The sequence below is a fragment of the Strix uralensis genome, chromosome 17, assembly GCF_047716275.1.
Source record: "Strix uralensis isolate ZFMK-TIS-50842 chromosome 17, bStrUra1, whole genome shotgun sequence".
NCBI classification, from domain to species: Eukaryota; Metazoa; Chordata; class Aves; order Strigiformes; family Strigidae; genus Strix; species Strix uralensis.
The window spans coordinates 7,914,473-7,940,053 of record NC_133988.1 but is presented as its reverse complement, the minus strand read 5'-3'; the positions used below and the strand labels follow the sequence as shown (position 1 = coordinate 7,940,053).

General features: G+C 42.4%; 1 protein-coding gene and 1 long non-coding RNA gene across 2 annotated transcripts in view; one reads left to right on the top strand and one right to left on the bottom strand.

The window, feature by feature from the left end:
• Positions 1-25,581, top strand: part of HIC2 (HIC ZBTB transcriptional repressor 2) — an 81,371-nt gene that overhangs the window by 16,279 nt on the left and 39,511 nt on the right. The gene's annotated exons all lie outside the window — the stretch shown is intronic.
• The window catches only part of LOC141951109 (uncharacterized), a 68,901-nt gene continuing 46,191 nt past the window's right edge, over positions 2,872-25,581 (bottom strand). The window contains exons 2-3 of the long non-coding RNA XR_012631274.1: positions 11,668-11,750; positions 2,872-2,918 (exon numbers count right to left, since the gene is read on the bottom strand). This is a non-coding gene — a long non-coding RNA (uncharacterized LOC141951109). The remainder of the gene's footprint in view (positions 2,919-11,667; positions 11,751-25,581) is intronic.

Here is a 25,581-nt window from a genome sequence, read left to right as displayed (position 1 = left end):
GTGATCCTAAATGGCAGTCTTTGAGAGGGAAAACTATATCATTACTTTGTAAATGAAACCTGCAGCAGTTGAATTATACTGTAGTTTTACAGAGGTGTTTTATATACCACAGCCACATTGTAAACTAGATTTTGTTTGCTTGGAATTATACTAGTGATTTGTAGTCTGTCTCTGACAGATGTGTATGTGTCTCTCTCTAACCATCACATGCCCTAAGCAATTATGCAGAGTTAACAAAACCTAGAGAAGGCAACTGCTCTTATCTGTCTTGCCCCATGCCAAGTCTTTGCTTTCCAGTCTCTGCTGGGAAATAGTAGAAATTCCAGGCATTCTTTGGAAGGGAGAGGGTTAAGTTTAAAGAGAAGGGTATCTTGTCTTTCACCACTACTGGGGTGGAAAGATTTTAACTGTGCCTGCTCCCTAGAGGTGCTTCGTTATAGGTGTGATGATATGGCCTTGGCATGTCCTTGTGGGATGGGATGGACATTAAGGATCTGTACTGCCAAGGTTCTTCCTTGTCATATGGACAGATTCTGGCACTGTGATTCTCAGGACGCCAGAAAAAACAGTTACATGAGAATAAGGGATTTCATAGTTGGTGTTATGTAAATTGATCTATAGCAAAGTCTTTATATAAAGGCATTGTTTGGCTTAGGGACTGCAGAGCCCTAAGGCTGTCACTGGGTGCTGTACAAGCACAATCTCTTCCCTGAAGACTGTCACAGTCTAAATGGACAGTATAGGCAAAAGGTGAGAAAGGAATCAGGGACACGAAGAGATGCATTATTCAGCCAAGGTGGTGTGACAGATGGAGAGAACTAGGAGGAGAACCTAAATTCCTTCAATTCCAGTTTACTTTGCTACCAGAACAGACTACTGTTATTATAGCACTCTTTTTTGCATCCTAACTCTTCCAACTAAATTAACTTTCCTTGCCTCAAGGACTGACACAGTCCCTGTACAGTCTTCTGGTGTATTTTAGCTATTCCAGAGAACTGGAACAACAAGCACACAAACAAGTTACTGCACACTGACTGATCATTGCTTACCCTGTATGTGAGGCTTTAGCTCATGGCAGTGAAAGGTAACCAGATAGAACAGCTTTGTGCCCAGGACAAAGCCAGCCACACAAGTAGAAGTTGTTTCTGGATTTGCACAGTTACCTGTCAGTCTTGCTAGTTCTGGAGATGCCTACCTTCTGTTTCGGCCTCTGGGTGCCTGGTGCTGCACACAAACAGGTGTAAGGCTAGGCAGTGCTAATGCCTCCTCACTCTGCTCTACCTGGACTGTGTCTGAGCTGTAGCCTGCTCTCCCATTAAGTCATAATGGTGTAAGTTGGTTTTGACTGTGTAACTTAAAAAGAGGAACATTTAAGTCTGACCAGACTAAGTCTGACCTCTGGCCACCTACTCTTCAGAACACAGAATGGACCCCGTTTTCACAAGTCTCCTTGAGACAAAGTGCCAGTGAGAGGAAACAAATGCAACTTCTTACTGCCCCGTACTCTGCCCTGGCTCCATAGGTTGGTTTCATCAGAAAGCTCCTGTGGTTGCCCACTCTGATCTTGCTAGTGTTTTAAATTCCTTGCCAGACTCCTACCTTACTAAGAATTGGAGGGATTGCATTTCTGTAGTGCTTGGACTCTGAAGGCTACGAGATGGAAACAAATACTCCTGCTCTAGAAGATGGTAGACAGGACCAAACAGTTACTTACTCTTTGTGTGTTGCCTTGGTAAATTTAAAGACTTCCGTGTATTAAATGATGCAATAGCAAATTCTTTACAAAAAATAAAATGCCTGTAATCAGATAATGGTTGCTCTGGTGCTAGCAGTAACATGGCATTGAATATCTCTTGGTTTGGCTTCCACAGTTCAGGGGTGAGGGGAACTGGAATGGTGTTTACTGAGCCAATAAACTTCTCACTAAACATAATTCATGGGCTCTAGCTGGCTAATAACCAGGACCTCAATGCTCTAACAGTTGGCCCCATACATTTTAAAACAAAGCTTTATTTGAAGTGAAAACTTTAAGAAAAATAAACTTTAGGATTTAGTGGCCTCTAATATTATCCACCTCCACAGGCCATGAGAGATCTCATAACTAGAGAGTGCATTTTTAAATATTTGTATTGCAGTCTCTTTGACCAGTGCTAAAAGACTGCTTGCTCCAGAGATTGCCTCAGTATCATTTTTTGTCTGTTGTTTTCAAACTTACAGGAATCCATACACTTCTTTTAAAATAGCCCAGTGCAGGGATTTTTTCCCCTATTTATGTTTAAAAGGAGTTTCTGCTGGCCATTTCAGTGCTCTAGGCAGTCAGCGTTTCTTCAGTTATAAGAATAAGGTGAAGCGCTGAAACAAGGCCTACTCTCTTTAAGATGGTGTTTTAAAAATTATTTTCATAACCTTTCTTACAGTCCTAGTTTTTCTCTGGAGAGGAGAGATCTTCATCTGAACAGGTTTATTTAAACACTTTCTAGATTATGTAGCAGGATTTCCCTCCTCTCCTCATGAATGGAGACCTGTGCTTCTGCAGGTTCACTCAAGGAGCGCTCCTCTTCAGAGCACTACAGAACTTAAGATCTGGACTGGTTTCAGATCCCCATCATTTCCCTGTGTGTAGAAGAGTATTCTTGTGTTCTGTGTTTGTTTAGTTTCTCATGAATGAAATCTAAATTCTTAAAGAATCCCTAGCAATTCTGAGAGGGGTGTGGGTGAGTGGTGGTTCTGCTCTTTGGTGCACATATAATTTATAATGCAAGCAAAGTAGTTCATTTTTAAGGACTGGGAATCAGTTAATTTAGATTTGTGCTAATGGCTTTACCTTCTCTGGGAGACCTTGCCACTTTGTGCTTCAGCTTCTTCCTTGGATGGATGAAGAACAACGCCTGCCTGCCTCCTGTCAGATGCTTTGAAGTCTGTAGATGAAAGATATCATATGAATGCAAAGTACTTGCCAGTTAATGTCAGCAAGTCATTTTGCTTGTACCTTGATGGAAAAAGCTTTATTGTAGGCTTACAATGAATGGATCTGCATATGCACCAGTAGTTCTTTCCCTTTTACTTAAGTCTTTTGGACGATTATATTGACTGCCTCTCAGAAAGATAGAGGGAGGTTAAATAACAAGCAATAAAAGATTATCAGAGGAAATTTCTTGTCGTGTGATACCGTAAAGATAATACTTAGTAATATTTTGAAAAGGAAAGAAAATAACCACTATGCACCCATTCACAAGGAGTTCCTGCTAAATACGATCTCATTCTCTTTCAGGGATTATTTTCTGATGCAGAGCTAAGCCTACTTCCATCAATGCATAGAAAAGTTCTATTATTATACACTGATTTGATAAGATAATATAATTAGTGTCTTGGTTCATTGATGCAGACCTCTACTGTCCAAAAACAACATTAGGTTATTAAATCAATTCTTGTATTTGTTACAGTAATAAGTTAAAATAGCATTATTTAGATACCGCTTGTCTAAACTTAGATAAGTCATTCAACTGTATCTGTGTTTGCTTATCCACATTCTTCTTCTATCTTTAAAAACCAGCACAAATTCACTATGTAGGTGTAGGCTTTGGATATCCTGGCTTTTATTGTTTGGTGTGGCAAGGTCTTCCCTGTTTGTGTCTTGTCTGTGCGGCTCTGTCTCCCCTGCAGCAGATGGGCAGTAAGGAAATGAGAGCTCCAGTGGATAAATGCAGCAGCAGCAGCAGCACCAGCAGCTGCTTTCAAGAACAGTATCCATGAAGCAGGTCACAAGTGAGATAGTGTCTGGGCAGCTAATCTGGACAGATAGGTATCTACCAGCAATTTCTGCTGACACACAGATTGGGAGACCTGGAATTGAAGGCTAAACTGGCACAGAGCCAAAGTCAACAGAGAGAATTTTTAGGTAGAAAGGCAGGTCTAAATTTCCCCAGATTGTAGTTGTCTTGGGGAGCTTGGAAGCTTTCTGGCTCCAGAGAAGGAAGAAAGAGGCCTTGCCAAATGCCCTTTTGAAGTATAAATGCTATCCCAAGCCCCTAGTTCATAGGCTGATACAGGTATTTACTATTCTGCTGGAAGTGGGTTCACTTACTCAAAGGTTGCAGGGAATTGGTTTTGTAGGTACACTTTGATGTGTTTTGCTTCTTTTTTTTTAGCTTTAGAGGCACAGATCCTATAGGACGACTGATTTAGCTTGACGCTGTGTTACCATTGTGTCTATTGAGATCTTTTTTTTTTTTAGATATTGCATTTTGTATTAACTTGGGCTGCAGACCACAATTCTGCTCTGTCCCCTGGTTTTGTAACACATTTACTTGCATGGGAACATCCTGCTTCTTGAATGTTTGAGGACTTCCAGGATAAGAGCTGAGCCCTGCTCAGCTTTGTTCCCAAATTCTGCAGTGGAACACAGAAATCTTTGAGAATGCAAAGGGCCAAGTTGTGCTGCTGTGTGCTTCTGGTGTGCTGCTGGCATGATGGTGCAGGGCCAGATGGAGAGGGAAGGCTATTTAACGGGGCCGTGTGTTATTGGAACTTGCCATCTAACATTCCTTGCTTTCCCCAGTGTGTTCTCCCCCTTCCAGGGTGGAATGCAGTAATTGCCATACCAGAAAGAAGCCATGATCTGCCTGTCTAGTCTGGCATCCTTTCTCCAAGAGAGGCAAACACCAGATGCTTGAGGGAAAGGTACAAGACCTCCTAAAACAAACAACTATGGAATAATAACTTGCCCATAGAGGAAGTTAGTGGTTGGCTTATGCCCTAAGGCGAGAGGGTTTCTAGCCTTTACGTGAGTGTTCTGTGTAGCTGGGTGTTCCCTATCATATACAACATACTGGCACTTAAGCCACTCTTGCTGACTCCCTGCCTCTTGAATTGGGGACCAAGGAACTCCACAGGTCAGCTCCATCACTGTGCACTGTGTTTGAGTGGTCCCCGGTCTCAAACCTTTGGAGGGACAGAGATAGCAAAGTGTGATATCACTCCATAGTGTGTCGCTGATATTGTTGCCTGTAGACCAGCAATCACTCTGGGCAGCTGTCATTCACATCTGTTTATTTTGTTTGCTAGTTTTGATTGTCTGCTGGCTTTGCCTGTTGTCAGCAGCCCCTGTCTCTTGTGCTAAAGGCATAAACTGTGTTTGCCTGTGTGCTTTTTCTGTAGTGCTCCATTTTGTATACCTCTGTCCTCTGCTATCAGTCCCTTCTACCTCTACCTGTACAGAAATCTTTCTATGCTGTGCATGGCTTTGTGCTGTGTCTCACGTCTTCTGTGTGTGTTAGGCCTGATGAATATACTAGCTGTTCCTGGTCTTTCAGTAGCTCTTCCTGAAGAGGATCCTGAGAGACTGTGTTCCAAGCGGTATTACCAAATGCCAGGATTTACTCTGTTCAGTAAAGTGTGATCTGAGCTCTTCCCTACTCCTCCCTTCTAAACACAAGAGCAGGAGGGTTGGCTCCACTGGTTCTCAATCAAGGCCGCCACTAAGGGACCACTGAACCTCTATTGCGAGTCAAGATAAGAACTACTGTCTAGTTCCCTCCCTCCTGGTGTTCTCCAGTGGCTAAGTCTTTCATCACAAGCTGCACATATGAACAGCGTGTCCTGCTGCATAGGAACATTGCTGGTAGCTGGTGTGAAATAGCCTCCAGCAACTGAAAGCAAGAGAGAGGCCTGGCTAGAAATGAGAAGGACCTCAAGCGATAGCTTCATTCTCTGGTGCTGATGCAGAAGTCAGTATTATGCAGGACCTGTGTTCACCTCGGGGACAAGGAAGGGGAGAGTGCTTTTTTAATTATGTATTGCTAATTCTTTCCCAACCAGCCAGCCTGGGATTTCCTTGCATTCTGAGGCAATGCTTTCATCTGTCCCCTGTTTAACAATCTTGACTTGCTTGAGAAGTTGGTTTTCCTTCTTGTGGAAGATTGCATTGGATCCAGAGTGTTGTTTACTTACAATCTATAATAAAAATTCTTTATCCTTTTTTCCTTCCTCTCCTACTCAAAAAGGGGTGGCATGGAAAGTAGCATGTATTCTGTGGGGGAACATCTTTTGGGTTCAGCCTGTTTAGTAACCACAGTTACCAGACTGCATTCACTTCAGGCAGTTGGTCAGTCTCCCTTGCGCTAGCTGGACCTCTCTAGTCTATGGTTCTGATTTGCCACAAGCTCTCCTAGCAATCCTAGGTAAACTGAAGCGGAGAGGTTAAGCCTCTTTTCCTAAATGGCAGCTGGAAATTTACCATTACTTGCCATTTCTCCTCTGTGAAATTATTTTTGCTGAGCCCTTTTGATGAAAAAATGTAGTATCTGTGCAACTAGCTGAGTTGTGGTGTTGCATGGCCCTTAATGAAGCTGTAAGAGGTCTGTTCTGCTTAGGTCAGCTGGAAACATACACCCAGTTGCTTACAAACAGCACAAAAATCTTACTTCTAAAACTCGAGAGCTCTCCTCTCTGTTAGGTGATCAGATTAGTATCTCATGGAAATGGTGGAGGTCAAATCTAGATCCAGGTCCATAAGCAGACTGTTGCACAGATATGGCTGGGATCTGGTGTTTTGTCTTTTCTGTATGTGAAGCAATGCCATGAATGTTTCTTATGTTCTGTTGTCTTTTCCCATTTTTTTATGATATCAATGTCCTTTTTCCTTCTGATATTTTCATTATTAAACAGCACATATGCTCTGGTAGATTGAAACAAAAGGCAAAGGCAGAGCCAGAGGTAGTTTGTTTGTTGTTTGTTTGCTTGTTTGTTTTTTAAATGCAGCTTGAGATTTGTAGGCATGGATAATAAGTAAAACTGAATTTATAATTTTAGTTAGCTTATTTTTAAGGGGGGGGGGGGAATGAACGATCTTTAGCATGGAAGTGGGGAGACTTCCTATGCCGCATTTAACTCCAGCATAGCATGTAACTTCATCCTTTGTTCAACCCACTAATCCCTGCATGGGCATTCTTAGAATTAAAAAGCTCTTAATTCAGTAAAATGAGATAAACCAAATTAAAGTTCCTTTTAATACTGAATGAGTGTGTCTGTACAGAGATATAATGTGGTTTAGCTAATTCACTTTAAATTCACAACTTTAGTTAATCTGAATTAAGTTTCCCAAGTCCTGCGTGTAAAGACCTCTTTATTTAGAAAAAGCTGCTCTTGTGGAAAGAGCAATGGACTCAGCCCTGTCCTGAGGCATTCTGGCGTGCAGCTAGATTTTTCAGAGAGAGTTTCTGGGCATTAGCAAATTGTCTACCACATCCTTTTCTTCTCCTCTCAGAACGCCTCTGTGCCACCTCCTAATATTGAGGTTTCTGAGCCATTACTCTGAGTAACTTGCTCTGGTTTTATTTGCTGTGCAGCTGAGGAAACAATATTTCAGCAACTTGCATCATTTCAGAACAGGGAAAGTTAAACTCATCCTAAAACCAGCCATGAACATACCCTTTGATTTGAAAGGCTGTCCAGTGGATGTTCACTGCCCAGGCCATACACAGAGCAGGAAGCAGAATGTGGGATCTCTACAATAGCAAAGGTTTGTGCAGTAAAACCCGACTTGCGTTGCATTTAGATGGGAAAGCCAAACCATTAGCACAACTATCTTTTAGGGTCAGAACTTGAGCTTAGAGACTTGCTCCTGGGAATATGTGCTTTTCTGCTTGGAAATGATCTTGTGGTCATGTTACAATTTTCTTAGGAAAGGAGAAACTGGTCACATGGGTCAAGTTTAGGACAAACATGGCTTAATGAAACTTGCTGGTTGCCAGATGCAAGGAGTGCTGGACCATGTGAACTTTGACTGCAAGTTTCACCCAGTTCTGTTTATTGGACTGGTTTCGGACTCTTGCCCTAATGGGAGATTTTTTCATAGAATCGTTGCGTTGTCTCAGGGGCTGCTGTTTTTGCCAAAAGATCAGCTGGGAGGGATCAGTTGGCTTCCTCTAAAATTTTTCAGTTGGAATTTCCAGTATGTTGATCATGGATGTTACGAATAATGGGTAGGAGATAACAGAGCAAAAAATATTTTCTTTTACTCCAACTTTGAGTTGGAGTACAGAGGCAGATAGACACAGGGGAGGTGGTTTTCTATGGGTCAGTTGATGAATTCATGTTCCTTCCACCCGGCAAAGTCATGGCTGACATGTTGAAGTCTCCAGAAGCCCTGAAAACATCATGCGCTGTGCGTGTGTACTATAAATAAACTTTTAAAAACATAATTTAAAAACACCTCTGGCAAAGCACATGCTTAACTGAAACTCGCTTGGTGAAGGTTGACTCAGGGGTGTAGGAAGGAGATGGGGAAAGAGCAAGTGGGAGGAAATAAATGGAACCTGCTGTCAGAGAAAAGCCACTTGTTTGTAATTTTCAGGCTGTCCAAGCTCTTGGCATGTCAGCTTTGGGAGATCCCTAGTGACTTTCTGGATATTTGCCCTTGGCATGCATGTGTGTGCGTGAACTGAGAATTCAAGTATTAAAAAAGCTGCATGAGCAGGTTTAGTCAACCTACTAGAAAAGGATCAGATGTCTTGGAATTATGGTTGATTCTCCAGTTCTAGGAATCCAAATAGCTCCTGCTGACAGTCTCCAATCAATTAGACAGAATAATTTCAACAAGTCCTCTTAATGAATTTTCATGTGTTCAACCCGCAATTTAGGTAGCTGCCTCCCTTTATTTTAAATGGACAATACTTTTGATCTGCACAGAACCAGAGGCTGTTTGGGGAGATGCAGCTCTCTTAGGGTAAATTCCCCTGATAGTATCTGTGTAGGTATATAATCTGCACTGCTGCAGTCTCAAAGCAGGGCTGGTTTACTTGCTTGTTTTTTAAAGATGTATGTAAACGTGCTGCATCTTCGAGCAGGAAAAAGAAGTCTTCTACACCAAGGCCTCTTTAGATTGGCTGCTGAGGGGTTAAATGCATTGCCCAGTTCTGAGGAAGCCTGTTCCAAGGAGGGCATTGACTGGAATAAGGTTTTGCTGCAGACAAACGCTGATGTGCTTGCAGCAAAGATTGCAGGCTTATCAGTAAAGATAAACATGCAAGGGCTTCCAAAACCCTGTGTCCCTGCCACTTGTTTGGGATCCTTTTTCAGAGACCAAGAGAAAATACAAGATCTTCTCCAAGATAGATGCTACTTCGAAGAGGGCAGCTAGCAGACTTTGTAGAAACAGAGACCATGTATTACTGTGTGGTTTGGAACAGGTACAGGAGATATTAGTTTACCTGATTCAAAATAGTACTTGAGACTTTGCAGTATCATGTGGGGTTGGCTCTTTCCACTCAATCTTTTGCAGAGTGTCCAAATGCTGGACAATGCTGGGTTTTGTTGTCCTCATTTAGTTACTTGCCATAGCTAATTTCTGCATGTGGCTTTCTGCTGCCAGGCAATCTCTAGGTTTTACTACCCATTTATTTGCCATTTCCCACAAATACTCTGACTGTTATTTTATTTTAATCCTGCTGCTGAGAGGAGGGGAATGGAGATAATGTTTCTTTAAAAGAATGAAATAAAAATGCACAGGATCAGCTACAGAATTTCTGGGCACAGAACAGACCTCTTGAGTTGCCTGCAAAAACAATGACAATGGTACTATTAGGTATAATTATGGTGTAGCCTTGTAAATAATACATTTTTCTTTATTTCCGTCTCTTCTTGCTTTTATCACTAAACACTGCAAAGCAGGAGATGCAGAAATCAAGCGCCTAGCTTCTTGAGGTCAAATTCCAAAAGTCTGCATTGAAAAATACAGGAATTATTCCAGATGGGTGAGGACTGGCACTTTGTTTCTGTCCAGGAAAGTCTGTGCCATTCTGAAATCTCAGCCTGGGTCCCTCCGTTTTGCCACCGAGTCTGATTGACACCTACATGTGTGTGGCCCTTTTACACAGGGGTGGACTTAAGTTTGAAAATCCGGACATTTTTGGACTGTGACAACAGTTGGTATGGTGTTTCAATCCATATTTTAGTTTTTTAAAATTATATATATTATTTTAAAAGGGAGTGTAGCAACTTATTGCAAAAATCAAAGAGGAGAAGAGTTTATAAAAACAATTTAAAAGTTTCTCTCAGTGGAGTGAGTCTTAGAATGTGAAAAGAGGGACTTGTACAATTTCAAAAAATTCTCTTAAACTTGCAATGTGATAGATAAAGCTAGTTCTGAGAATGTGAAAATGTGGGCTCCATGTGCTAAAGCTATTTGAAAAGAGGTGTGAGTGAAGGGGCTGAGGTTGGTGTGAACGTCAGACTTCCTGCCTTCTGCACTTTCTGTGTCGCAGCTGTAGCACGTTCATAGTGTGGCACTTCTTTTAAAAGGGACTCTGAACTAAGCCAGCCTTTCAGGAAAAGACTAGCTGCAGCCAGAAATTCTGGCCCATCGCAGGAAGACAAGAGGAAGAGCTTTGTTACTAGCTTGTGTTTGATCTTAGCTGCTTTTTTTTTCCTGCTCTCAGTAGCATGCTAATGATACCTGTGGGAGGTGAAAAATGGGTGAATTCCTGCTAGGGTGCGGACAAGTTCGCAGTTTAGTTCTTGTCCTCTTCTTCCCCTCTGGTAAAAATTTTGGGGGCTGTCCCAGATACATAAAAAGGAACTTTTTCATAGAATAATTTTCTGTCTTACATGTGCTGAGGACTCAGAAAGGCACTAAGCAGTTGACTTAGTTTGTTGTGTCTCCTCTCCCCCTTTTTTATGTTTAAAATTATGAGTATTTATGGGAAATGACTGGCTTGAAAGTCTAGGACAAGTCTGAGCTGCCCATAAGCCATTCCTTTGCTACAGTTCAGTTTTGCCTTGTTTATTTTGAAGTTTAAAGCTGAAATGCCAAGTGAATCCTGAATTCCCATTCTGTTTCAAATGCCAGTTGCCAGTTTCACATTTCTTACATGTGATTCTCTACATATTACCCCGCTCTTGGTATCAGAGAATCCAGCAGGGTGGGTAAGCTGTACCCCGGGTCAGAAGAACAGGGTGATGGTGAAACAGAAGGATGCCAAATGTGGATGTAAATATGCCCCAGTTTCTGCTGCTGCCCAGGGAGAGAGGGTCTGCAAGTGTGTGATAAGGAATGGAAAGAGACCAAAAGGGATGGGTGGGCCCCCAAAGGCTGCGATCTGGATGCCAAAATATCTTGCTCCAGCTTTGCAAGGAGCAGCATGCAAGTGCTTCAGAGGGAGGGCTAGCTGTGGTTTGTGGTTTAGGGAGTTGACACAAATAGTCTCTGGACCCTTTTTTACGGGCCTGCAAAGCAGTGTTCTGTCTGGGGAACCGGAGCCTGTCCTCCTTGGTGTAATCCTTTCTTGCTTAGCAGGTTCGAGGCTGTGCTCAGACTAAGCAGTCATGGCTGTCTGTCAGAAAGGCTCCTAGCTTAAGAAGTAGAGTTTAGCATCCTACATAGTTTATGTTATATTGGAATTAGATTAGGATGGACATCTCTGTAATTAAACACTTGGGTTTGAATTTCTGTTTTAAACTACTGTTGTAAACCAGCAGTAAGTACTGTGGCAGGCAACCTGTGACAATGTTTCTATGCCCAAGAACTGTATGGGGTAGGCTATTTTTTTTCTTCTTTCAGTAAGTGAACTGTGTAACTTTTTTGCAGACAGAAAATGCAGAACATCATGTTGACCTTCACTGCTGATGAAACTTCAGTTGCGCCCAGATATAACTGATAGCAGGTCTTACCTGGATTTACTTTCTTTCAATGCACGTAGCTGGTCACATGGGGGGGAAGTGAAATACTTCAATAATATATATACCACAAATACCTGGATGGAATAAGAAGAAACAAAGTTTGTCAGAGGGGAAAATGCACTGCAAATCTTTCAAATTCAATACAAAAACATTTCCATAGTTCAGATATTTCATTCTGCATGAAAGGCTGATGCTGAACCTGATAGAAGCCATCAGGGTGGAGAGAGATTGTTACCTAGTACTAAAATACCAGCATGCCAGTTGACCTGTACTGTGCTCCTTGTACCTGGCAAAGCACTGGTTACGCTAATCTCCCAGTCTGCTTCCCTTCCAATTGAGAGTTCTTCCACGGGGATGACCAGAGGGAATCTTAGTGATAGTACAAAGAAGCCTGTTTGCTTAAGAGGGCATATGTACATCTTTTAACAATCTGGTTGTGTACCTCCTTTGTGGGAGGATCCCTGACCTTATACAGAGAGGGACAAGTGCTAATTAACTTAATTCTGGGAACAGGAGGTGGTATGACCTTTTCCAAAGTGATTCTTTTGGGCTAGAGTTTGCAGAGGGGTATTTGCTAGGACTGATGCCTGGGTTTGCTATAAAAACATTATTCATAGAGAGGTGTAAAATTCCCTGTGTGGCTGGGGGAAGAAATTAACCTCCCATCCCTCTGGTTTAGGTTCATGGTTCCTTGCCTAAAATTGTTGGTACTGTGGCCAGATTTGTATTATTTAGTATCAAAACAGTTATGTTTTCTGTCTTACCTTTTAGCACCGAACACAGCAAGTAGATCCAAGTTATTAGACCGTTGTTTTGGCCACCACTCACTGTGTGTTGTGAACATCCCATCTTTTATTGGTACCCCAGGAGGAAATTAATTTCTGGGGCATTTTTTTTTCTAGACATCAAGATGTTGTCTGTCCTGAGCATTTTCCAAATTTCTCCCTCTTTTGCCAAAGAAGTGGTAAGGATTCTTAATGCCATCTCTTTGCCGTACTCCCTCTGAGCAGCTCAGGGACACAGTTACATCCACCTCGAGTGTGCCTATGCCATTTGATTTTTGTTCTTGCTCCTAGCACTAAGCAATCAGTCCCAGTTGCCTCAGTGTAGACAAAACTGGAGGCAAGTACAGCACTGCCTTAGCAGCAACTGCAGAAAGCAGAGCTTATGGAGACGTGACTGAGGTGAGCAGGACAGAGGGCCGTCGGTCTGACTCGGCTGAGGAAATGAAGGCCCCATGAAGGAGGCAGGTTGCTGAAGACCCCTTGGCTGGCCACGTGTCAGGCTCATAAAGTATCTAGGAAGCCCTGGCTGCTGAGAAGTGGGCAGAAAACTGGCCATGGGGTCTTACAGCTTGAGAGAGGTAAGAAGGCAGCTGATGAGACTGAATTTTCCTCAGGGAGAGAAAGATCTTTAGTCCCTGTTCCCTGTTGTCTTCTAATGGTTTTTAAAAAACCCCGGCAAAGCAACTCTTCCTCATTCCCCCCCACCACCCCCAACAACAAAAAAGCACGGGTTTGCTGGACCCTAGGAGAAACAAATGTAAGCACCTCTTTGGAAAACACTCCTGAGGCCTGCGGCCATCCTGCATTCCTGAGGAGGCTGCAAGCCTCCTCCCCAGCGTGCCTGCCCAGCAGGGCTCTGCAGGCCACGCTGCAATGCCGCCCCTCTCCCTGCACCAGCATACCCACTCAGAGCCAGATTAGGGGCTTGGACCTCTCTCAAGCCTGTCCATAGCCATGTTTTGTACTGCTTGTGCTTGGGAGATGACTGCTCAGGAGAACGGAAGCAGCATCTTTACCATGCGGCATTTTCTGCCATATTCTTTCAAAGGACAGCTCCACGTCTGAAGTGTTGCCAGACTGATCTATGAACATTGTGAAGCAAACAGCTGCCACGTCCTCATCCTACTTCTTGTTATGGCATCACCAGCAGAGCAGGAAGTTTTTCGGTAATGTAACTAGGTAAGGGGTATTTATTTAGATGAAAATGAAGGTAAAATCCCTATTTCCCAGTTGGTTTGACCCCTATTTACAAAGATCTAGTAATGCATGTATGTAGAAGAAATAGCTACATGAGTGAAAATGTGCCCTGCTAATATTAAAAGGTACACTGTGGAATTTTGCCTAAGGATAAAATGTAATTTTAATTGAAAGCTGCTGTAACTTGATAGGGAATATCCACAACAGTCTTGAGGATCTACTTTAAAATATAGTTAAACACAGAACCAACTCCCACCACTCTGTCTCTGAGAGCTTCATGTCCTCTTTGATCCATCCATGGTGCTTACTATTCCAGAGAGACACACATACTGCCAGTAGTCAGAGCTCATTAATATTTATGTGATACCTTCCATCTGAAGATGTGCGCTTGCAATTATTAATTAAAATAATTTCACAAACCCCTGAAATTTAGCTCCATTTCATGGCTTACAAAACTGAGACCCAGAAAGTTTGTGCGTCCTTGCATGAGACTGAATGAGATAAAGAGCATGGAAGCTTGCATGGACTCCTATTATGCCATATTTCTTTATCTTTCATTATCTTTCATTTATTTATCACCAGTAACTTTTGAAAAGGCAGCACAGGTTTCCTTTGGCAATAAGATGCACTATGAGCCTGTACTACCTAGGCAATACTGAGAAGGTGAGTAAAGAGAACTTACTCTTTCACTATGGTTCTTCACACAGTATTTGCTTGCTTTTTCAAAAGCCTCTTTAAAAATGCAACCTGGAAACAGCTTGTTAGCCCTGCAGAAAAGACCCTGAACAAATCTTTACTTGAACGCGTTAAACCCTTCTCTAGCACGCTGTATTTTAGTTCCCGTGTAGAAGTAACAGAAGGGATGGTGGGTTATAATCCACATCAGACGTGGGCTCTCTCCTCTCAGTCCTTGGTGCATATGGAATGAAGGAGCTTGGCTCAGTGTGAGACTGATAACGGGAGGGAGGGCTTGCCACGCGATTAGACCAGTTCACTGTAAACACCTAAGTTGCACAAGTGGCTCAAACTTTGATCTTTTTGTTGTGGAAAAGAAATCTGAGACTGTGAAACCTGCCCTCAGTCACAAACAAGGAGGACATTACTCAGACCTGGCTGTGGAAATGTAAATACAGTTAAATGTGATCAAAATGGAAAAAGCACTTCTTTCTTCCCCATCCCTTGCTCCCTGGCATACAGTCTGCTTTTACCAGGGGCTCCTATTCTGACTTGCCTAGCTGTGTGTGTGAGTGCAGGCCCCAGTCCCACACCTGAAACGCCCAAATCCAAATGCTCCCGAGTGCTGTCTGGGATAAGGTTTAAGCCACAGGTGCAATTAAGCTTTTAAGTGGTAAGCCTATTTGGTTAGGGGCACACCTAGAGCCTGCAACAAGCTGAGAGAAAAACGATCAGTCTTTCAAACTGACAGGCAGTTCCTGAAATACTGCTGGAAGGGTTAAGAAGAAGCTACAACATTCGTAATTCTCCTGGTATTTATTGTAACAACCCTCTGAACAAGTTGTCTGTGGATGCATCTGGCTGCCCTAGTGAGGTGGGACTTGATTTTAATTACAAATCTGGTAATGGATTATCAAAATGATGGTGTTGCTAAGGCCCTGGGCACACTTTTCTTAGTCCTCTCTTCTTTTCCCCCACCCCTCCTTCCCAAATCTGTCCAAGCAAACACTGGAGCAAAATGAGAAGTTTCACAAGAGTGTAGCCTGTTAGCCTGTGGTATCTTTTCCTATTGGCATTTGGAGCTTTGATTAGATTTTTAGAGGGACAATGTCATAGCAGGTTGTCCAGTAAAATGCTGGTGAACATTTTAAGATGCAAATATTCATAGGCATTCAATGAGCATGTGAAAAATGCTGTATGTGAGACATCAGTGATTCCTTGACAGTCTGATTTCTTTGCACTATGTCATAGCTTTGCTTTTATAATCAGTAGGACAACATCAGAGACCTTTGCTTTGCATAGCCTTGAGTTCTTAGGCAAGGATTTAAAAGTGGAACATTAAGATGTATTAGTGAATGTGTCCTAATTAGACTCTACCTTGGCTACTACATGCTCAAAGGCCATGAGCCTTACCTATGCTATGCTTCTCAAACGCCTGCAACAATATAGCATTTTATCCTAGTCTAGACGAAGTCTTAAGGGTTACGTTGTCTAGTCAACTAATCACTCCTTTTAGTGGGAAAACTGCTTTCCTTCAGGATTATTTCTCTGCCTGCTTTTTCCTCCTTGCTGTCTCTTTTCTCCTCCTTCCTTCTGCATACCTTCCCTGCAGCAACTCTTGTTCCATCTGCTGTAATGTAAGCATTAACTATTTAATTGCTGATTAGGAAAATCTCATCATGTGGGCTTTGGAACAATATTGGAGTAGGAATAGAGGAGTGGGAGGCAGAGGAAGATGTGTGAGTTCCCAGTTCTCTATCACAGGCTGACCTGGGAGGGCAGTAGTCATTCTTGACGCCACGAGGGTGTTTAACGTCTCTTCAATCTAATGGGTAGAATGGTTGAATGGGATTTGGATGTAACTGAGTCCTAGCCATCTCTTGCTGCTGAACTTGCTATTTGACCTTGAGCGAGCTAGGCCTGGCCTTTCATCCCTTAAGTGGATAGAGGGCAAGTACTGTAGCTAAGTGCTTTGAGATTCTTGAATGCAGAAAACATACTCGTGCAAAGGACTAGTTGCTTTTCCTGTATAATAAAATACTGTAGGGTTTTGGAATATTTTCTTTATGTTTCTGCACCAGGTTGTACAGAGTGAGATGAGAAGCTGGAGGAGATCTGCAGTTCTCCAAGCAGTGAAAGCCCTTTTAGCTCTATGTTCCCAAGAGCCATATGGGGGCTTTTACCCAACTGACTTATTTCCTTGTGTGATGCAAATTCAGCTGGTGGCCCCCTTCTCTCCCCTGGCATCAGCTATTCTAAGCATTCTCGAGTTATCAGCATTTCAGCTTCTCTTTGCACTTGCAGTACCTAGTTGCCACTGTCAGATGTAGTCTGTAGTATAATACTTGTGAAAATTCGGCAGACTCCTGGGGGACTGTGGGCAATGTGGGGAGAGAAGGTGTGCAGGTGGACTCTGCAACCTGTGTAGTTGGTCTCTGCCCCAAGGCCTTTTCATGGCTAGTCACAGTTGCCAGTTTCTCACTTGGTTTTGCATTGCCCTGAAAGCTGAGTTGGAGATGGGAATTGGACCTTTTCCCTTCTGCCATGAAAGAGAAAGGACTGAAATATTTTGATAATTGCAGAACTAATGAAATTGCCATTGTGAAAGACAAGAAAATGGTATTCTTAGCAATTAGCAAGGGAAAGCATTTTAGTCAGACTGAAACTATCTTCTCATTTGTATGGGGAGTTTATGGTTAGCAGATGTTTAATTTCCGTAAGCAATTAATATTTGAAAAGCTTAAAAATTATTTATATACATGTAAAAAACCCTTGTGTTTTACTTCACTCAGGGAGTAAGCACTCACACAATGTCTCCTCAAAGACCCCACAAAGACCAGAACTGGCATTCTTGATAACTTTCAAAGAACAGATGGGCCTATATGTAGGAGAGCACAGAAGAGAGGGTAAGTGTATATATGGGCAGGGAACACAAATAAAGGAAAAAATACGTTTGAGGACAGGGACAAAAAATGCCAATATACTTCTCATGCTGTCTGCCTTCATCACAGGCAACCCCCACCTCTTCTCTCCCATCCCCACCTAAAAAAACCCCCAACAATTCCATTTAGAAAACATATTTGCAGATCACGTGGCAGCTGGCAAAGGCTGCTAGCCCTTCTGCCAAAGACAGCTTAAGACTCCTGAAACAAAGCAAACTGGGTTGAAATTCTAGGCATTAAAAAACTAAAGCAGCTGCCTCCCTGACATCCTGGGTTGGACTCTGATTTCAGTTTCACTTCTGCTAGATCTTAGGTAATGTCATTGCTACGGTGTAACTGAAATGAGAACTGGGTCTGCTAATCTTGACATTGGGTCACTCATTGGTAATCCATTTGTTATCTCTGTTACATTTGTGGGAGCACACACACCCACTCCCTTTAGACTGCAGTAATTTATTTGGCCTATTTTATGTCTGATGGTCACTTGAAACTGTACCTCTTGCCTGTCAGCAGCTGGAGTTGTTTTGCTAAGTGACTATCTAAAGTGAGACTTCCTTGTGCAAATGTGTATTTTAGACACTGTCACCAGAAATCCAGTGGTTCTCCTCTCTCCCTACCCCTCCTGTTCCCTTCAGCTGTTTAGATTTCAGGACACATGGCTTAAATGAACGTATGCTTGGAGTTTGCAAAATGGCTTGGATGACAGGAGAAATCGGATCACACAATGAGAGTTCAGAACCCAGCCACCAATTGGTACAACAGGAGTCTGCAACTCCCTTACACTCGTTATTGTCTCGGCATAACATCTAGCAATGTGTGTTTCTCATGTCCCCCTCTGAAAAATGGTAACGCAATTGAAATGAGCAGGCGGAGGAATGTCACCACCTCCCTTTGAGTGGCTGGGCTGTCAGCCTTTGCTTTCTGTGGTACCCCCAAGGGCTGTGGGTATCAGGGTGGAGAAGGGCCTGCACACCTTATTGTGCCTTCTTGCTTACGCTGGAGAATCTCCAGCTTATCCTGCCAGTGCAGTGACTGCATGTGGAGGAGGGGGAGAGGTTGTGTTGCAACCCCTGAGAAAATTAGTTGTCTCTATTTTATCTTTTGCAGCTGCAGCACTTTCCCCCCCCCCCCCTCATCACCCCCACCCCCCCCATGTGAGTGGTATGTCTGAACCATATCCTTCAAAACCAGTTTTCTAAGCAGATTAGATGGGTAGCAGAGACAGCTATGCAATCAGGCAAAAATGTGCACTCAAGCCTTCATTTCATGCAGTGGCCAGAGCAGTAAGTGTCTACCACCTGGATTTTTTTTTTCTTCATTCTCTCCCTTTCCTGTTGTTCTGCAGTACTGTCATCTGTTGCTGTTGTAGACTGAAATAAAATGCTCATTTTTGTCCTTAATTATATCAAAAATAGGGAGGGGGAGGAAGTTGGGGTCCATGCTAATACTCATTAACGTGAAACATAAAGCATGCTCCCTGGCTGGCGTGCTTCACCATGCAAAGTGACATTTGCTCCCTGTGAGCATGTTGAAGGGTAATCTGGGGATTACCCTCGGGTCCTCTAATACCAATTCTCCCCTGACCGGTCTGGAAATCCCGTGTCTGAGTTTACTGCTCCTCTGAATTCAGTATAGTCTCCTGGACTGCTGCTGCACGTGAATTTGGTCTCTTGCTGCCCTGTATCTTTCAGTGCTCCCTATCAGCCTTGTTGCATGCTAGGAATCTGACAATAATGGTCTTCACCTGCTTTGAGATATCATGAGAACTCTTAAGCTTGGTATTGGTTTCATGACTGGTTTCTTATAGGACAATAAACTGAATTTAGGATTAAGCTCTTCCGACAAGTTTGGAAACCTTACGACTTGTTTGGTGTGGGTGGAAAATGGGGATAGGTTAGTGGGCTGAGTGGCAGACCTGAGGAAAAGAGAATTGAGTAAGCTTTGGCTTTCTTCCAAGAGAGGAAACGGAACAAAGTGTCCCAGGAGCCATTTGTTGCTTCTCTAGAGGAGAGGAAGGAACCCAGAGCAAGGCGATCCAGAAATGCTTTTTACTGTGAGTCTGGAGAAACACGGTGGATAAGAGCAGGAGGGAGACAACTCATATGATAAAACTAGAAGAGAGAATTTGGGGATTGAGGTTTGGGGGAAGAACATAGGAGGAGAGAAAATAAACCTTTTATTTCCCATATAAGGCATGGAGAAGGAAAGAAAAGAGAAACTAACCTTGAAGACTTTTATGTGCTTTATGGAGTAAGAAAGAAGCTACTAGAAGCCCAGACAAAGTTATATTTGAAATATTGATAGAAAACTGTGCTTTAACATGTTGGCACGATGCACTTGATTATCTTCTGCTGATCCCTCAAAAGTAAATAATTACTTTGAGAAGATGAAAAAATTGCAAACAAAATAAAGACTCAATCATACTGGCATAAAGGGGGTGAAAAAGTGGGTGGAAAGTTGGTTGGATGTGTCAACCACAAAAGCGGTGAGATATGATCATAGAAAATTCTGGTTTTAAAACACAAGGAAATCATGCAGAGGTATTTTTCACACTGACGCGTAAACAGCGTCTTTGGGTGTGCAGCGTTGCCAAATTTACCCTTGTTACAGGGGCAACTTCAGTAAGTTCTCAGCAAAGCCATACGCCATCTGTTTAAATTACTTAGAGGAAAGGTTTGTCTCCTTATTCCCCTTCTATTAGATGTGACAGATTAATGTCTTTGAGGGGAGATCACTGTTAGGCTAAATCTTTCTTTGGTTATGATTCCTTATAACTATAAAACAGTCACAAGGTTATGGGGTTTAAAAAGAGAGGTTTATTGCAGTTTCCAACACTGAAACTACAGGCTAAGTGTCTCTTTCTTTTTTTCTAAAGTAAATGAAAACCATACATGCACATACACTCTACCTTTTCTCAAATACACAGACCTAGGGGTAAGAACACACATTACAAGAGAAGCGTTATAGAGTCTACAGGAAAACTACTAAAATAGCTTTCTGTGAATATATACTAATCCACTGAGTCCTCTCTGCTTGTTTTAAGAGGTATTTGTTGAGCATGAGTTGGTGGCACCCCTGTTTAGGGCAGAACTTGGAGCCGTCAGCAGCACCACCAGCACTTGTTGCTAGCCAGATATCGTAAAAGCTGTGTCTGTGCCTTGGCTGGAAGCAGCAAGGGATTGACCATTCAGACATCTGTTGCAAGACCTCTAGTTGAATACTTGTCAGACTCTCTCTAAACTAGTTGTTATACTCAGTTGATGAACTCAGTCCTACAGTCCTTGGGTCACAACAGGACCTGTGTAGGAGGCAGAGGGGTGCTGATATTGCTGTAACTGAAGTTCCCTGCTGGGGAAATCTCTGTAAGAGTGAGCTTTGTTCACCATATTATTTTTAAGACAGTTTGTAAGAATGCTCCTGCGGTCAGTAGGAGACTGATTTGAGTTTTTCTTTGGAGTGGCTTTTTCAGGGAAAAATACAGTTTCTTAAAATAGAAACATTTTTTCCTAGAAAAGCCCAATTCTACAGTTCTGATCACCTGTAAAACTAATAAACTAGCTTTTTACTAGAAATACTACATTGACCAGTCTATACTACCTGAATGGGAATACCTCGTTGCTTTTCTTTAACTGGTCTGAAAGGCCTCACTCAGAATTGGTTCAAAACATTGTGTTGGATTCCAGGTAGTCCTGGGCTGCTCAGAGAGCTGTTGTCTAATGTACCTGTCTCCTTCTCCAAGGGCCTTGGCCTTGCCATATGACATTACAGCTCTCCTGGAGACCATGCTGTGCCACGGGACACCTCAGTGCATGCTCTGGGAACTGCCTTCCAGCCAGGGAGTCTGATCCAGAAGTCAGACCAGGGTTATCAGGCTGCCAAAGTGCAGTGTCTGAAGCAATGCAACATTGTGGGAATAAAAGCGGTTCAATAGTCTACTGACTCAGAACAAAATTTCTCAGGTCAGGTCACCAAACCAAAATGAACTAACTTTGGTTTCAGTAATGTAAAAATATTCCATTTCAAATGACACAAAATGCACTGGTGTTCACAAATAGGTTTCTTTTTTTTTTCCTTTTAAACTTGTGAACTTCCGTTCTACAAAGAGTCTCTAATTTCAGTTTTTCTCCCCGAATTAAGATGAGAGCAAATGTTGAAATACTGGAATGTCTTCCTTTCTGGGGAGGAGGCAGCTGAGGAGTATGAGCAACAAGTTTCAGGGTTAGGAGAGCTGACTCTGAAGACCTACAGAGCAGGTGATGGTGGGGCAGATAGGTGATGGAGGGGAGGGGAACACAGGCAGAAGGAGGGAAGTAGGTGACAGGAATGAGAAGCAGCAATGATGGCTAGAACAGAAGAGTAAGGAGAGAGGAGAAGTTTCTACCTGGCTCCCTGGGCTGTAGGAACTGCTACATTTTTGTGCTGTGTTATGCTGTTGTCTGTACCTAGCTCAGCACCTTCAGCTTTGCTGAGTGACCGGCAGACGTGCAAGCTGGTGCCGCATGGAGAGCTCCTGTCAGAGGGAGCTTGAAGCACTTCAGAGAGAGGGCAAGAGCTGGGTGAGGTGGAGCTGGAGGTTCACACCAGTGCACAACCAGGCAGTGCTGCATGGTTTCACTTCTGCTCACTGAGCAGTTGAGTCCTTCCGTGCTAATTGAACGGGGGGTGAATGCAGCACCAAAAGATGAGCATTTTTCAGCTCTCACCTGGGCTCTGAGCAGAGAGCACTGCAGCCCTTGCAGGTTGGAGAATCTCTCTGCCACTAAGTCTTTTTCTGTGAAGCAGAAAGAACAGGAATACTCTTTTCTTGTGTGACTGGGAAAGGAGCATTAGTGGCTGTTCCTAGCACTCTGCAGAGTGTTTATTATGCTGATGCTTTTATTATTTAACAGGTTTCTTAACTTTTTTTTTTTAAATATACCAAATTGATACACTCCATCCATCAGCAATGCCCTCCAGGAATGAGTAGCTAATTAGAGAGCAGGACTTGTGAAAAGACAAACCCGGGTTATGCACAGAACAGGTTTCTCCAGTATTTATTGCCTACGTTACTGGCCAAGCTTCCTTGTAAGTAATAGTCAAATAATCGGCCTGGGTCCTTTTGTGAATGGTTTGAGTCTGTGTGGTCTTCCTTTGTTAGAGCAGCTCATGGTTTCTGAAAGCTTCTGCACCCCCTGTTCTGAACAGCAGAGCCTGGTGGCACCAGCTGCTTCTGCCTGGAACAAACATTTGCATGTGACATTAAAAAAAAAAAAAAGCCAATTTCAAAATGTATTTGCTTTTCCTTATCCCCTCATTTTTCAGCCCTTCTTAAAACTCTAAAAATATTTAAAAGATGAATATATTTTGCTTTTGCTACAAGCACCTTTTAAACAAGTAAAGCTTGACGAGGAAAGAAATCTTTCCTTCAGAAATAAAACAGCAGCCAGTGTTTGGAAATATTTTAACAATAGACCATATGGGAGTCCCAAACTATTAAGCTTTATTATTCAGAAGGCGGAAAATGTGGTTTGATATTCAATTGATATACAGCATAAATGAGAGCCGCAAACTCGGCTCCCTTGAGCTGGGATTCAGATGTTCTCTTGAATATAATAACTAACGCTTTGGCCTAGTTCCACAGAATGCATCCAGCCTGCTGATCACAAGCCAAGAAACTGTAGGCTTTTTTTTTTCCTTCCCCTCTCTTCTCCAAAGTACTTTCCTCTCCTGCCAGCGTGAGCTTTTGGCCTGAATATAAATCTCCTGATATTAGATGCGTATAGAAAATGGGGAGGATGCTAATAGCACACAGCAATAGAGCTGTGTGTGTTTGTTTTTCTTCTGCTTTAATGATAAGGTTTTCCCTTCATGATGTGCTGTCAGGGGATTACGTTGGTCATCCGAGGTGGGAGCTTCTTTGTTCCTGTTTCACTGTTTGTTTCTTAGTGCTGTGGGAGCAGGTGAACATCTTTTGGGGTTACTGTGAAGTGGTGCCAGAGACCATGAGTGGAATTTGTTGGAGAGAGAGACTGGAAGTGGTTTCAGTTTCTTTTTTTTTTTTTTTTTTTCCTGATTTGACTTGCATATATTTATAATTGCCCTTTCCCCTTTCTATCAGGTTTCTCTTAACTTTCTCTCCTATAGGGAAAAGAGCCCATAAAAGTTGCTTATAAAATATTACATATATGGACTAAGATTGCCTATATGCCAAGGGAGGCTGATAGTTACACAGATATTGCGATCAAGTAATGACAGGCTGGATCACCCTGATATGTTTTTGACACAGGATCCTTGATTCACTCAGTGTACGGGATGGACCAGCTTTGTCAGTGTGAAAGTGTGAATGTGGGAGGTGTGGTATGAATAAGGAGTTGCAGGGACACAAGAAATGGCCTTGCGGGTCTGACAGTTGAATGCTGCCCCAAAATACTGAGTTCTGTGCTGTCTTTGTCAAAAAGTTCCTTTGAGATGCCAGTATCGTCCTTGGAAATGACTGAACTATGTCCACTGAAACTTTCTGCCCTATGCCTCTCACCAGAACCCAACTGCCTGGGCACAGACCTCAGGCACAGAAAATCATGCAGATGGTGATGTTTAACAGTCAGGTATACCACATCAAATCATACTCTAACAGCCTAGAAGCAACCTTATCAGAGTATGTTTTGTTTCTGTTCCCTCCCTATAACTCATGCAACATGAGATGGTTTGGTATATATTTCAAGTTGTAGGTATTAAAGATTTTTCTCAGGTTTTTGTGCTGCAGGACTTGACAACTATCTACAAGTAACTCTCCCTCCAGTTTTGTGACAGATGTCCTCAGTGATGTTGGGTCCTATCTCTTCTAGCCTCTCAGAATCTGAAATCAACCGAAGAACCTTCTCTATGGTCTGTGATTTCCCCTGAGTAGGCTAGGAGACTCCAGCATTAAGCTATCTGGCATTTTTCTCTAGAAGTGTGATGAGCCCGAGGAAAAGACTTTCACTTTACACATAAGTCCAGGAATGCCTGTAGAGAATATAAATTATACACTCTGAATGTGAAGTTCAGTTTTGGCTTCTGTCTTTCCTCCATTTCTCTTTTCAGTTGTTCGTGATAGCTGAAATTTTTCATGTTTTTGTCTCAACCCACACACAAATTTTTTCCTTTGGGGAAAACTGGAGCAAAATCAATTTTAGTGCAATTTTTCAAGCCTCTTTGACTTGCACCTACATCTGTTTGGTGTGGGGGAGTGGAATTTTATCATAAAACGTTTGATTTATTTAATGTATTCAATAAGCATCCAAGATGTGCCAGGTACTTTCTCAGCCCTTTTTGGATGAGAAATCTTGCAAGCTAAGAACCTAATAAACAAAGAAGCTACAGAACTCAAAACTTCCCTGCTGTTAAGTCTCCATATATCTTAGGAATAAACCAAGTTTGAACAAAACAGATCCAGAGACTAGTAAAATACAGTGTCACATGCAATACTGATGAGAGGTAACTTTATAGGAACAACTATTTTTTACATATTTCTTGATCTTGTTATCTGCCCAACTTGCAACAAACTCAGCTGAGATGTGTCTATGCAGCAGCTCTACTTTCAATGCAACTATGAGTCTATTTTTATTGATTAAGTTAGTGCTGTGGTTGTATGATGCTGTGCTAAGGGCTCATCTAAACAGGGTCATTGATTCAGACCAAGGTAAGTTACAAATCTGAGCGGAAGAGCTATTCCCAATTAACTTCATCATCCTAACAAAGAGGTGGTTGGGAATAGTTAATAAGGAATAGCTGTTCTGGAATAATCCCTTTTTAAGACAAACCCTTACTCTTTCTATAATTGCATTCTAGGAAGCTATTCTGTACTGAATCAGCATGGGATAGAGTGCCTAGAAGACGTTCAGACCAAGCACAGCTAGCGGTGAGTGGGGCAATATACACTGGGATGCCCTATTGCAACTATTATGAGTGAGCAGAAGAATAGCAAAATTGGTTGCCTGTGCATCTCTCTAGAAGGCAACAGAAAGTATTATATCAAAATCACTGTAAAAAGGCCTCTTTTAGCAGGGATGAAGTATGAGCTACCTGTTACTGTCTGAGCATTAACCCCCTGTTATGGACAGAACGCATGTATCAACTTGTACCTGATTACAATTTGATTAAATGTTGGGGCATGGAAAGGACTTGTGTGCTTTTTTTCAATGTGTATATTTACATTATTATGTGGGGAGCAATCAATTTATTAAACCCATCTGATTATTCAATAGTGGGGAAAACCAGCTGGTCAGAGGAAAACTTGTATTGTTTCTCAGGAGGACAGAAAATCAGTTCAAAAGAAATTTGCACAA